This window comes from Peromyscus californicus, unplaced genomic scaffold, assembly GCF_007827085.1.
Source record: "Peromyscus californicus insignis strain IS unplaced genomic scaffold, ASM782708v3 Scaffold_28__1_contigs__length_665956, whole genome shotgun sequence".
In the NCBI taxonomy this organism is placed as follows: Eukaryota; Metazoa; Chordata; class Mammalia; order Rodentia; family Cricetidae; genus Peromyscus; species Peromyscus californicus.
Genome location: NW_026294538.1, coordinates 448240 through 463106, shown reverse-complemented (window position 1 = coordinate 463106; position 14867 = coordinate 448240). Strand labels below are relative to the sequence as shown.

General features: G+C 35.7%; 1 long non-coding RNA gene across 1 annotated transcript; it reads right to left on the bottom strand.

Moving 5' to 3' along the window:
• Positions 1-271: 271 nt before the first annotated feature.
• LOC128120204 (uncharacterized) lies at positions 272-5369 on the bottom strand. Its single transcript, XR_008221802.1, has 4 exons — positions 5307-5369; positions 2073-2133; positions 425-453; positions 272-335 (listed from the first exon to the last, which is right to left on the bottom strand). It is a non-coding gene; the product is annotated as an uncharacterized LOC128120204 (long non-coding RNA).
• Between the last annotated feature and the right edge of the window lie 9498 nt (positions 5370-14867).

Here is a 14867-nt window from a genome sequence, read left to right as displayed (position 1 = left end):
TATAGAAGTCACTAATAAACAGGGAATTTGCACACTGGAAAGGTTAAGGTGAGTGAACCTGAGTATTAAGCATTGAAGCTGTGCTTACATTTACTAATAATTCATATTGTCCTTGTGAATGTTTTTGAAGCATGTCTGCCACTAATGAGATGGCATTGCTTATGTCAAACCCTATCATCACCATCATCAAATTATAATGGGCATCAGGAAGTCTGTGTGCATTTGAAATGTAATAAAATAAACTGATCGGAAGAATGTGACATACGAAATTTACCTGGTTGAGATTGGTGTGGTAGAGACTCAGGTTTGGAGATTGGACGTGAATAATCCCTCAGCTGAATGGATTTTCAAATGAGATACTTAATTAATGTTTTGGAATTCAATAAATATTAATTATTTAATATAAATATTAAAAGTCATTTACCTCTGGGTGAGGACATTTTTCAGCCCACACTAAAAGAAAAAGGATAAATTTATTAATCTCCTACACAATGGGAACTACAAAAGTAACTTCATATAGGCTTTGGATGGCAGTGAGTTCTTATTCCCTTCTTCCTAAAGAAATACCTATTAGTTTACTGGTTAGGACAACAGCTGACAGAAATGACTGAAACATTCTAAAAGCAATCTATAGATTCAATGAAATCCTCATCAAAACTACAACATAATTAGTCAGAGAAATTGAAAAAAAAAAAACCACACCAGCATGAAAAAGCCTTTCAGCTTCACATAGAAATAAAAACAAGCCGGGCGGTGGTGGCGCACGCCTTTAATCCCAGCACTCGGGAGGCAGAGCCAGGCAGATCTCTGTGAGTTTGAGGCCAGCCTGGTCTCCAAAGCGAGTTCCAGGAAAGGCGCAAAGCTACACAGAGAAACCCTGTCTCGAAAAACCAAAAAAAAAAAAAAAAAAAAAAGAAATAAAAACAAATGAACAAAGAAAAAACCCTGGAGAGAGGTAAAACAAACCCCAATACAAAAAGAGTTGGAGAAGCCACCACCCCAGATTTCATGACTTTTACAGGTCTAGAGTAATAAAAACATCATGGTTTTAGCATCACAGTATACATGTTGATCAATGAAATCAAACTGAACACCAAACGTAAGTCCACACACCTATGGACACTATTTTTGATAAAGCAACTAGAAAGACACGCTGGAAAAAAACAGCTTCAATACATGGTGTTCACCAAACTTTATGGCTTCAAGAAGAATGCACAGAGAACTGTATTTCTAACCCTGAATAAAACTCAACTCCAAGTGGATCAAGGATCTCAAAATAAGACCAGAGACCCTGAATAAGATAGAGGACAAAGTGTGTAATAGGCTTGAACTGACTGGTACAGGAAAAAAACTTTCTGAATAGGACACCTGTGGCACAGGCACTAAGACCTACATTTAATAAATGGGACCACATGAAGCTAAAAGCTTCTTTATGGCAAGATATGTATACCAGTTATGGGATTTTAAATAATCACTTCACCATATGATAGTGTTATTGAAATAACTTATAGATATGAATTCTAAATACATTTCCTATTTCTTGTTACTAAATTACAGTGCTGTACAGATGAAGGTAAGATATACATTATAAGTTCTAGAACAAAACAAAACTTGATTTTCTTTCCTGAAGATGTGGTATACTGCTGGCTGTCCAGTGCAGAACAGAATCTCTGAGTTCACATATGTTTTTGCTTTACCCTTTCTGGTAACTTTGAGTACGACAGGTGTTCATTCTGAGACCTAGGCATCAAGAAATCATAGTCAGACATTGGAGAAATCTCATTAGTCTCACGATTGACTTCTATAAGTAACTAATAAACAGAGAGTTTGCACACTGGAAAGGATAAGGCCTTAGATCCTGAGTATTAAACATTAAAGCTGAGCTTATTTTGCAAATATTTTATATTTCCAATGTAATATATTTTCCAGCATGTATGCCACTATCAGATGGCATTGCGTATGTCAAATTCTATCATCACCATCATCAAGGTATAATTGGCATCAGGAAGACTGTGTGCTTTTGAAATTTATTAAAATACCTTGATCAGGAGAATGTGACTTACAAAATTTACCTGCTTGAGATTGCTGTGTTTCAGACTTGGGTTTGGAAATTCGATGAGAATAATCCCTCTGCTGAATGGATTTCGAAATGAGATAGTTAATCAATATTTTGGACTTCAATCAAGATGTAATTATTCAATATTAATATTAAAAAGCATTTACCTCTGGGTGTGGATATTTTTCAGCCCGCACTGAAAGAGAAAAATGTAGAGTCAGTCTCATGCACAATGAGATCACCAAAACTACCTTTATGTAGGCTTCAGATGGCAATGAGATTTCATTCCCTTCTTTCATAATAAACTCCCATTATTTTACTGCTTAGGACAAAAACTGACACAAATGTATTGAAACTTAGCAAAGTAACTTAAAGATTCAGTGCAAGAGCCATCAAAATTCTAATATAATTTGTCAGAAAAATTGAAAAAAAGAAAAACCTACCACAACAGCGTCTAAACACCTTTCAGGTTCATATGGAAATACAAAAAAATAAAAATAAAAAAATAAAAAACCAAACAAAAGAATGGAGAGACTCCACCAGCTCAGATTGGCCCAAGAGGTGAGTCCCTGTTCTCCTAGGAGCAGTTACAGGCCAGCAGGCAACACTCCTGCAGGCAGGTCTGATTCCCACCACCCCATCAGATCCTTTAATCACAAGTCCCGCTCTGTCCCTCTAAGTCTACCCACCGCACCAAGTCTTCAGCTGCTCCCTGAGACACAGACTCTGCTAGCTCCAATTGAACCAAGAGGTGAGTCATTGCTCTTCCAGCCAGTCACCCAGCCTCTAGGCCTTAGGCCCAGGGGCACAACCCATGCCCCCATTCCCCCACCCATTACAGCCCCAATTTCAGGCCAGTTGGAAAGTCTCCTGCAGGCAGAACTAACTACCTCCACTCCACATAAGACTCTGTTATCTACAAGTCCCACTTGCTCTCCCAAATCCACCCATCCCCCAAGACCATAGCTGTTCCCTGAGACACAGATTTGGCTGGCTCCCACTGGACCAAGAGGTGACTTACTGTACTACCAGCCGGTCACCCTGCTTCAGAGGCACAACCCAAGCCCCCTTACCCCCACCCATTGCAGCCCCAGTTGTAGGCCAGCAGGCAAGACTCCTGTGGTGAGGTAACCCAGGCTCAGAAAGACAAACATGATATGTAATCACTCATCAGTGGATACCAGATGTAAAGAAAAAAAATAATCAGACTACAACGCACAGCTCCAAAGAAGCTAGGAAACAAGGAGCCTAAGAGGGACACATGGATTGCCATGGGAAGGAGAAACAGAGGAGATCTCCATGAGTAAAGTGGGGATGGGAGGCAATAAAGGGGATGGGATGGAGGATGAGAACATGAGGGGATGATGGGATGGCTGAGCTGGGGGAGGGACAGAGTGGGAGAGCAATGAAAGAGATATCTTGATAGAGGGAGACATTATGGGGTAAGGGAGAAACCTGGTGCTAGGGAAATTTCCAAGGAATCCACAAGGATGACCCCAGATTAGAAGACTGGCAAAAGGGGATAGGGTGCCTGAACTGGCCTACCCTGGTATTCAGATTAGTGAATTCCCTAACTGTCATCATAGAGCCTTCATCCAGTAATTGATGGAAGCAGTTGCAGAGATCCACAACCAAGCAGCAGGCTGAGCTCTGGGAGTCCAGTAGAAGAGAGGGAAGAGGATTCTATGAGCAAGGGGGGCAGGGTCAAGATTATGTAGGGAAATCTACAGAGACAACTAAACCATGTTTGTAGGAACTCAGGAACTTTAGACCAACAGCTGTGGAACCAGCATGGGATTGGCTAGGCCCTCTGCATATGGGAGACAGTTGTGTAGCTTGGTCTGTTTGAAGGCCCCCTGGTAATGGGATCAGGATCAAAACCTGGTGCATGTGCTGGCAATCTGGAGCCCATTACCTAGAGTGGGATGCCTTGCTCAGCCTTGCTGCAGTGTGGAGGTGCTTGATCCTGCCTCAACTGAATGTACCAGGATTTTCTGACTCCCCATGGGAGACCTAACACTTTTGGAGGAGGTGCTGGGCATATGCTGGAGGGGAGTCGGAAGAGGGATGTGAGGGGGCTCTGTGATTGGTATGTAAAATAAAATTTTAAATAAAAAAAGAACAAAATAATGAAAGACAACACTGAATAGAGATAAAAAGGATACTTAATATGAAAAGAGGATGGAGAAACCACTATCTTAGAGTTCATGTTTTGTTACAGAGGTAGACTAATAAAAACAGCATGGTTCTAGCATCACAGTAGACATGTTGATCAATGAAATCAAACTGAACACCAAATGGAGGTTCACACACCAATGGACACATGATTTTTCATATAGAAACCGGAAATATTCACTGGGTAAAAAAACATCTTCCACACATGACAGAAAACTGCACAGAGATCTGTATTTACTACCCTAAATAAAAACTTAATTCCAAATGAATCAAGGATCTCTAAATAAGACCAGAGACACTGAATATAACAGAAGAGAAAGTGTGTAATAGGCTTGAACTCATTGGTACAGGAAAAGACTTTTTGAATAGGACACCTGTAGAACAGGCACTAAGACCCACACTTAATAAATGGGACCACATGAAGCTGCAAGTTTCCTATGGCAAGATACCTATGTAAGCTTTGGGATTGTCAATGACTGCTCCACTATATGATAGTGTATGCTGTGTTATTGACATGGATTGTAGATAAGAATTCTAAATGCATTTCCTATTCGTTATAATTAAATTACAGTGCACTATGAGTGAAGTGAAGCAGTGTACTATGAGTTCTAGAGCAACCTAAAAATTGATTTTCTTTTCTGAAGATATTGTATATTGCTGTTTGTCCAGTCCAGATCAGAATCTCTGAGCTCAAATAAGTTTCTGCCTTGTCCTTACAGATAGCTATGTGTGTAGGAGATCGTGAGATCGATCAGGAAATTATGGTCACACACTGGGGCAGTCTCATTAGTCTCATGATTGACTTCTACAAGTCACTAATAAACAGAGATAGCACACTGGAAATGATAAGGCAGTCTAACATGAGTATTAAACATTGAAGCTGAGCTGACATTTCTAAATGTTTTATGTTGTCAATGTAATAATTTTGAAGCATGTATGTCACTAGTGAGTTGGCATTGTTTATGAAAAAACCTTCCAACATTATAGTCAAGATATAATTGGCATCAGGAAGACTGTGTGTATTTGAAATGTATTAGAATAAACTGATCAGGAGAAAGTGACTTACAAAATTTACCTGTTTGAGACTGCTGTGTTTCAGGCTTGGATCTGGAGACTAGATGACAATCATCCCTCAGCTATTTTGAAAAGAGACGTTTAATCAATATTTTGGATTTCAACAATATATAATTATTCAATATAAATATTAAAAGGCATTTACCTCTGGATGCGGAAATATACTGAAATATATCAAAAGAAATCTATAGATTCAATTTAATTCCCATCAAAATTCAGAGAAATTTAAAAAACAACCACAACAGCATCAAAAAGCCTTTCAGGTTCATATGGAAATACAAAAAAATCTTGGATAGATTTAAGAAGATTCTCAATACTAAAATACGCTGGAGAAATCACTATCCCAGATTGCATGTTTTGTTACAGAACTAGAGTAATAAAAACATCATGGTTCTATCATCAAAATAGACATGTTGATCAACGAAATCAAATTAATGTCAAAACACCTATGAATACATGATTTTTCATAAAGAAACTAGAAATATACACTGGATTAAAAAAATAGCCTCCATACATGGAGATTACCAAACTTCATGGATACATGAAGAAGAATACACATAGGAGTATTTATTACCCTGAACAAAACTCAACTCCAAATGGATCATGAATCTCAAAATAAGACTAGATACCCTGAATATGACAGAAGAAAAAGTTTTTAACAGGCTTGAACTCACTGGGACAGGAAAGACTTCTGAACAGAACACCGGTAACACAGCACTAAGACCCAAATTTAGTAAATGGGACCACATGAAACTGAAAGCTTCTTTATGGCAAAGGACACCATCATCAGGCTACATAATAGGAAAAGAACTTAATCATTCTAATGTACAGTTAGTATCTAAAATACATAAAGAAGAAAAATTGGACTCCCAGGAAACAACTAACCCAATGATAATGGTGTTCGGGAATACAAAGACAATTTTTAAAAGATAAAACACAAACTGCTGACAAACTTTTAAAGAAATGCTCATCTTTCTTTATCAGGAGAATGCAAACCAAAAGTACTTGGAGATTTTATTTTACTCCTGTCCACAGGGCAAAGTTCAATTAAGCAAATGACAACTCATGCTTGTGAGGATATGACGAAAATGGAACACTTGCTCATTACTCATGAGAATGTAAACTTTTACAGCCATTAAGGAAATGACTCTGGCATTTTTTCAGGAAGCTGGCTACTAATCCTTCTTTAAACCCACCTATACATCTATCTGGCATATACCCAAAGGACTCTATATCCTACTACGATAAATACCTGCTCATACATGCTCATTATTGACTATTTACAATAGCCAGATTTAGGAAACAGTTTAGATGTCCTTTAACTGGCAAATATATAATGAAAATGTGGTGAACTTACACGATGGGGTGTTTTGCTTCTATCAAAAAAAGGAAATTAGGAAATTTTCATATAAATGTATGAAGCTAGAAAAAAATCATCACGAATGAGGAGACCCAGATCCAAAAGTCAAATACTGTATAATTTCCCTTATATGTGAGTGTTAGCATTTAAGTCTTCAACATGTGTGCTTAAATCCATATAACCACAGAGACTCTGCATCAAGTAAGGGACTACTTGCCAGGATCATTCAAGTAAAGGGAAATAGAATATTTAATTGTGGAGAGACAGTGGTGGGAAGGGCGATGCAAGTGAGAGGTTAGGGTAGGAATATGGGGATGGACAATTTACTAAAATCCACATGAGAAACCATATGGAAACATAGTACTGTAGAAGAATTCTAAATACATATGCATATAAAATAAATCCAAATGGAGTCTCCAAATAAAAGAGGAGATAAATCCCCATTTAGACATCTTTTGCTAAACATAAAACCTTCAGTTATACCTAGTTGAGTCAATGGACAAAGGGGCACCTTAGGTATCTCAGGTAGAAGAGAACCCAGAGATCCTTCTGGGAATATCTCAATTTTACACATCGCTCATGCTTATTAACATATGGGGCTTATCACCACTTTTGTTGTCTTTTATTTAAGTGTCAATTTATTCAGTGATTTCTTTTGGTAGCACAACATACCAGCATTTGTCTTACATAAAGTCTCTTCATGATGACTCTTACCTTGAATTATTTCATTTTCTTCTGGACCATTTCCTATGTTGGATGACTGGGCAGCTTTCTGCAGTGGATTAGGGTAAAACACACTCTGTCACATGATATTAGTAGTGTAATTTCAAAAGGTCTTATTTTCTATTTCTGAACATATCATGATATTGGACTTTAAGAAAATTGTTCATGAGAATACATGCAGTATATATCAAAGATCATGGTATTTGAATGAAGAATCTTATATACCCAGTCAAGTTTAAGTCTTTCATTTCCCAATTACATACAAGAAACATAGAATAGAGGAAAAACATCCATAGACAGAGTAATGCCTGATGTGTATGTATCAATAAAAGTAATTATTTTATATTACAATGCATAAAACTAATTTGTTCTTCTTAGTAAAGTTGGAGGATGTTAATGACACAAATGTTCACATCTTTTGTAAGGCCATTCGTCTAGGACACGATTAATATTAATCATGATGTGTTATACAATGACATTATTTGTGTGGTTAGGCTTGATAGAAGATATGTATTATGTTAAAAGCATTCATATTGTATCATGCTGATTGTGCAGTGAAGAAGGCAGAATGTGCTTAATTTCAGTAAAAGTGAACAAACAAAACTGACATATTTTGTTAATTTCTTATAGATGGTAAATCTGGATCAAAATGATAAGCAGACAAGTTATTTCCTATGTTACCTTTAGACAATAACATTAGACCATTATGCAGTTTTAATATTTTATGAATGAACAGAAATCTTCCCCAAACACCATTTCACATTTTTGCATGTTTAATAGAATAAACAAATCTTACTTTCTCGTCATTCAAGAATTTTAAAAGTTATGAGAATATGTTGTCCACTATTCTATATGTACAGTAATGCCATCCTATTTGACAGTTACTGAGTGGACACTCCCTCATCTTCTAAAACATGTTAGGCTTCATACTTTGTTCTCTGATGACAAAATAACATTCTCACTCCTACCCTGTTTTAATGACAATCTTACCTAAATATCTCTTTGTACCATATGTTTCTTTATGACAAAATGCACCTATCTGAACTAAAACAGTTGCTTTTTACTTGTTTTGTGTTCTATTACTATAGCATATTAGGCTTCCCTCTGAAATTCTCAGTTCTTGATTTCTCAACATAGAGTAGATATTGACTATACAGATTTATGTAGGTTTAAAATATTAAAAATGTCTTCAGAACATACTCCTACTTCAGTAAGTACCTAACATTGTGTAAAAGGGAAACTATAGTGTCTTGAATCTATTTGAATTCTCTATGTTAACTCAAATCGATATATATATATATATATATATATATATATATATATATATATATATATATAAAGCATATTGGACAATAATGTGGAAATAATTAATTTTCTTCATTGAATTGAGCAAAATAGTTGAGTTTTTCCTTCACAATTAAGCCTCTTTTATGGAATAAAAAATTCTTTCTGTTGGCGGATTAGTTGACTATATGTCCATATTATCTTTTCAAATGAGGACCAGGAAATAACCCAGTGACCATAAGGAAAAAATTTCTCCTTGACATAACTGAGTATAATCATCACATAACAAATTTAGTTTCTGCAGGAAGAATCAACTTTATGAAATAAATCCAACTCTGAAGTCACAATTTTATATCACCCACTATTTTAAATAGAGAGCCATAAGACTCTTCAGCTACGTAAAGAGCTTAACATAAAGCACAAGTAATAATCACATAATTATTTACTAAATTACTTATAAAAGACAATGACTAGCTGTGTGGCTGGATTCTAAGAATACCCTGTGTTTTATAATAGGTAAAAGACTTTCATCTCAATGTTAAATCATCACTGATGGACTGAATATAGTAGCCTGAAGTGTAGTTTCTTTTGGCCTATGGTAAGATCATCAAACCAAACAGTATTAAGTGAGAAATTTAAATTTAAATAGTTACATACCAACTTTTGATAGTCTTCATTCTTATTATAAGCATTTTCATTTTCCACTTTTAAATCCGGTATTGTTTCTAATTCTAGTTCTTCTGACATATCCACATATTTTATTTAAAAAATAAATATAACAATTAGATACACAATTTTCTATGAAAATAGATTGAAATACACTCACAATTAGAATTTAGAAAAAAAATACTCTTATTAAATATTTCAATTAAATGTACTTTATAGATATATATTTACATGCTTAGATAAATGCCCAAGTTGTAGAAATACGTGTATGTCACTTGTACAGAAACTGCATGTTGCCAGCTTCAAGACATCCAAATACTTGACTGATTCATCTAGTAGTTAACATACCTCTCATAAATGACCAAGCTCTCTAAAATCTACATTTTCAGACGTCATCGATTTTCAGAACATTTATCATGTGCTCACACCCACAAGCACATTCAAAAATGTACAAATTAAGGAAACTGGACAAGGATTATGAAATAATTTTTTGTATTGAAACTGGCAAAATAGTTTTAGTTGTAAGGCCCTATTGCTCAAGACTCCACACTTTAGACACAGAATTTGGAGTAATTTAGCTGGACCTGACATAGAAACCTGCTCTCATACTATGAGAACATGCTATACAAAGTGCCAAGGGAGATAAGCAATCAGTAATCCCACCACCAAGATGTTTGAAAAGCCTGGCAAAATAACGCTCATGATAGGATAGAGACACTTTTATTTTTGGGGTAACCAACAGCTGTCCTATTGGTCCGGAGACCCACTCAATGAGAAATTCATTCCTGGTACTGGGAAACTAATCAACTATCCATGGATGGAGAAATCATAAACACTAGGAGTCATCAATTACTCCCTTTTTCTTATAACAGTATACTTATTGTGTTCTAAATATGGTTTTTATAGTCACGGTTATATCCACAGAGGAATATAGCTGTCATTTCTCCTCAAAGAATTTACTTTACACAGTACATAAAAGTATTACAGTATATACAATTAATCAGACTCCAAGGAGTGACCATAATATGCCCCAACTCCACTTATAAAGTCCTAAATCTAAGCATCAGGAAAAATAGCAAGAATTGGGTAGATAGATTGTAAAATCAAAGTACCAGCACTCTTGAAGCTACACAGCATCTTCAATGCATGACTTAAATATTGCTACCATGAAATTTCAAAAGTATGATATCTGAAAAGACACCTGTATAAGGACAACACCCGATGAAATGCTATTGTGGGTGAAGTGAATCTCACAATGCACAACCCCTAGATGAAGATCTGTAGGCAATCAGTGGCTGATAAACAAAGACAAATCAGGTGATTTTCCAAAGATGACCTCATCCTAGTAGGATAATAGGTTGTGCAATTCCAGTGATCAGTCCTGAACACATGTACATACAAGCAACACACTAAACAAATACACACAAGCATGCATGCACTTATACACACACACGCACAGAGACACAAGCACACATGCACACATATATGTACGTGCGTGCGCACACACACACAGACAAACATAGTGTGTCTTTACTAATAGTATAGAAGTCACACACAGAGTTACTAAGGACTTGAGCACAGGAAAGGTTGTAGGAATAGCCAGACACCTGAAAATGATGTAAATATAGTACACAAGCATGAAATTATCAAAAGCTAAGTAAAATAAAAGGCAACTCTTTTACTGACATTCTTATTTCAACCTTTGCATGAAAGTTTTTCTTGTCTACCACTACATTTTTACTTTTGTTTGACTTAATATGTATTACGTGGGTTATTTTATTTGGCTAAGGTATTTGTTGCCATGTTTTAAACAAACCTCTCTGCCAAGTGATCTTACAAGTTAAGCATGTGCATTACCTTCTTGTTCTTCTATATTTTCATATTCTTTGGAAGCTATTGGTAAGTCATCCGCACCACTTTTCAGACTATTCTCAGGAACATCTTGCTAAAATAATGAAAATAATAATGAGAATATAGTTGAATTTCCTATTTTGAATTCAAGTAAACTTAAAAATAGGATAGAATATTTTCATAGATAACCTTTTGCATGCTCTTGAGATCAACCTGTCTTTTTACCCCATACAGTCACATATTCTAAAATCAAGCCTTGAAGCAGAAATAGAAAAAGATCATCTGCAGAATTCAATAAGGAACTAAACTCATAATATGAAACTTACATTCCCCACCAAAAATTAAACAGTTAAAGGATACATTTAAGTAATAACTATTAATGTGCTTGCCATACCAAAGTATTTGATCTAAAAATCAATTCCATGAGAAAATCAATTTAATATTATAATAAGGCCCTTTGATTAGTATGAAAATACAAATGATGCCAGGTGGAGAAGAACTGAAATATTTTAGAATCAGTTTTGTTTATGAAAAGAAGGATGTACAAAAAAAAGTTTTGTTAAAATAGAGAGAGAGAAAATAGTTTCATAAAATTAAAAAGCAATTAGTGATTCTTCTTTGTTTATATAATGCATGTAATTATTCAATGAAATCTTAAACTCTTTCACAGTAAAAAATGGGTATCATTAGAGCATAACAAGCATTAACATGAAGTGAAGCATCACAACATTCATTCGATGTCTGGAATGTTCCTGGTGCTTATTTATACTTGAAATAGTAGAGATGTCCTTATGCAATTACACACTCAGCATTTTTAGTCATTTACTTGTGAGATAGGTAAGAAAATTTAAAGTTCACATAGATTCACTATTCTCTAAATGGCATAACACTAATGGTTATCACTTCATGTTTAAGTCATATGAACTGGTAGTTTTAATTCAGAAAGATTCTGTGATGAAACATCAATGTCATTATGTCAGTTGAGGATTTGTAAGTCTTCAAATACTGTTGAAATATATGTCAGTCTGGTCCCAACATTCATAAAACACATGAAGAAAGGAATAAAAAGCCTAATTGACTGTATGCTGAAATCCACATTTGAAGAATTTATGTATAGCTTATCACAAAAAGACTTGAAGGACTGGGTGTGTGGTTGAGTGGTAAAGAATTTGCCTTGCATTCATTAATTTCATAGTTTATGTAATAAATGAAAAAACAAAAAAGAAAACTACAAAACCCTAATCACAGGTGATCTAGGACACCCAGAAACAGGAAGCCTAACCTCAGGGTGATTTTGGAGATTTAAATGAGCAATGAAACCACTGTGTAGGCATCCTTTAAAATTTGAAGTGTTACATATGATGCAAAGAATTTCAGGTTACTTTTAAAGATTTTGAGTGCAAAAATAAGATGAAATTGAAATTTTGCTTTTAGCATTGGTTATCAAAGACCTTATTCTAGAACTTGCTACAATTAGGGGGAAACATGTGTACCTCAATTACATGAAGAGATTTTTCTTCCATTTTTGATTTAAAAATTTGCATGTACAATATATTTTGAACATATTTTCCCACCCAAAATACTCCCAGATTATTTCCCATCTACCTACCCCCCAAGTTTATAATCTTTCTCTCTTAAATCTACCCCCGAATTGAAACTGCAAACTTACAAACAATAGGACAAAAATGCCACAAGAGAACAATCAGCCCCCAACAATACCACAAACACAAAATTGAACACTGCTTCCTTTGTGTTGATCAACTTCCCCTGGTCATAGTGTCTGCTCTGGAGTGCCTTTGATATACCCAGTGATGCTTCAAGTAGAACATTGATTTTTCCTTTTGCCAACAGCTATCAATTCCAAACTGTGTCCTGGTTATGGATGGCAGCCTGTGTCTTCTTCTGCCTCTTAGTGCTGGCACCCTGTCTTGTTGGAACCTGGGCAAATCATCTGTGTACAGGCATAGTCTCTGAGTTCATATGTGCATTGGTCTTGTGTCTGGAAGACAAAGTTTCCTTGACCTTATCCATAAGCACTGGCTCTTATAATCATTCTGCTTCCTTTTCTACATAAACACTGAGCCTTGATGGAGGAGGTTTGATGAAGACATCCAATTTATGACTAGGTGGTCCAAAGTCTCACTCTGCATTTTGACCAGTTGTTGATCTACTGCAAGAGAAAATTTCTATAAGGAGGATCGGGAAAGGTATAGTGACATGTCTCTAGGACTCATTTTCTTGCTGTATTCATTCAGAAGAAGAGTAGCATTGGGTTTGTCCATAGGCCCGTACCCTACATTATCATGTTATTGGCCCCTTTGGCAGTGTTAGGTTTGTATTCCGCCTTATGCAGTCTTTAAGTCCAATTTAAAAAGTCATTTGTTATTCCCATAACATTTATGCTACTATGGGACCAGCATATGTTTCAGACAGGTCACAGGTTTGTAGTTGGTGATATTGATGATTACCTTTCTCCTCTGTGAGCAGGAGGTGTATCTTCTAGCACCATGAACATTAGTTAGAAGGTGTAATGATTCTATTTGGACACAAATCCATCTACTCTATGTTTGGTTATTTAATATGTGGTTTTTTTCACCAATAGGGTCTTCCTATTTGGTTGTGGAGTGAGACCAAAGGCCTTCACCATAACCTGTTATGTTTGGATAATTCTATGTGCCTGTAGAATCATCAACAAATGGTTCAGGTCAAACTGGATGGCCACATGCAGCAGAACTAAGTAGATCCATATCTATCACCCTGCATACATCTCAACTATGAATGGATCAAAGACTTCAACATAAGACCATAAACTCTGATTAAGATAGAAGAAAATGTCTGGAAAAGGCTTGAATTCATTGTTACAGTCAATGACTGACTTTCTGAACCAGATACCAATAACACAGGCATTAGAACCAAAACTAGCAAGTGTAACTTCATGAAGATGAAAAGCTTCTCCTTAGAATCATGTAAAAAATTATGGCATGGAAAATGAATAAACCATTGCCAATTTTACATCTGATAGGGGATTAGCATCTAAACCACAAAGAACTAACAAACTGAATATCAAGAAAACAAATAACATGTTCTAAAAAATGGGGTACAGAACAAAGCAGAGATACACAAATGCCTGAGAAACACTTCCGTAAATGTTCAACATCATTAGTCATCAATGGAAATGTAAATCAATGCCCCTCTGAGATTTCATTTTACCTGAGTCAAAATGGTCAAGATCAATAAAACAAATGACAGCTCAGCTGGGGAGTATGCAAGGAAAGGGAAACACTTGTTCCTTCCTGAAGGAAGTGGAAACTTATACTAGGATATGAAGAGCCTTCAAACATTCTTTTTGTACCTCATTATATACCCATTGGCAGCCTGAGACAGAACTCATTAGGAACATCCTTGAACTCTTGGAAAGTTCAACCTGCCTCTGTCATCTGAATTTAAGGATAAAGACTGTGCCGTGATGACTGGATCCAATATTTTATGAGAATGAAAAATGCAATGCTACAATTATACTTATTTTGAGAGAAAGATTTTGTATTTCTACATTTTAATCACTTTAAATAATACTTTTTTCTAGATAAAGTACCAAAATGCTGTGGGATGGTCTTTCTGTATCCTTTGAATATATGTTGCTCCCATGGGTTAATAAATAATGCTGCATTTTGGCTATGG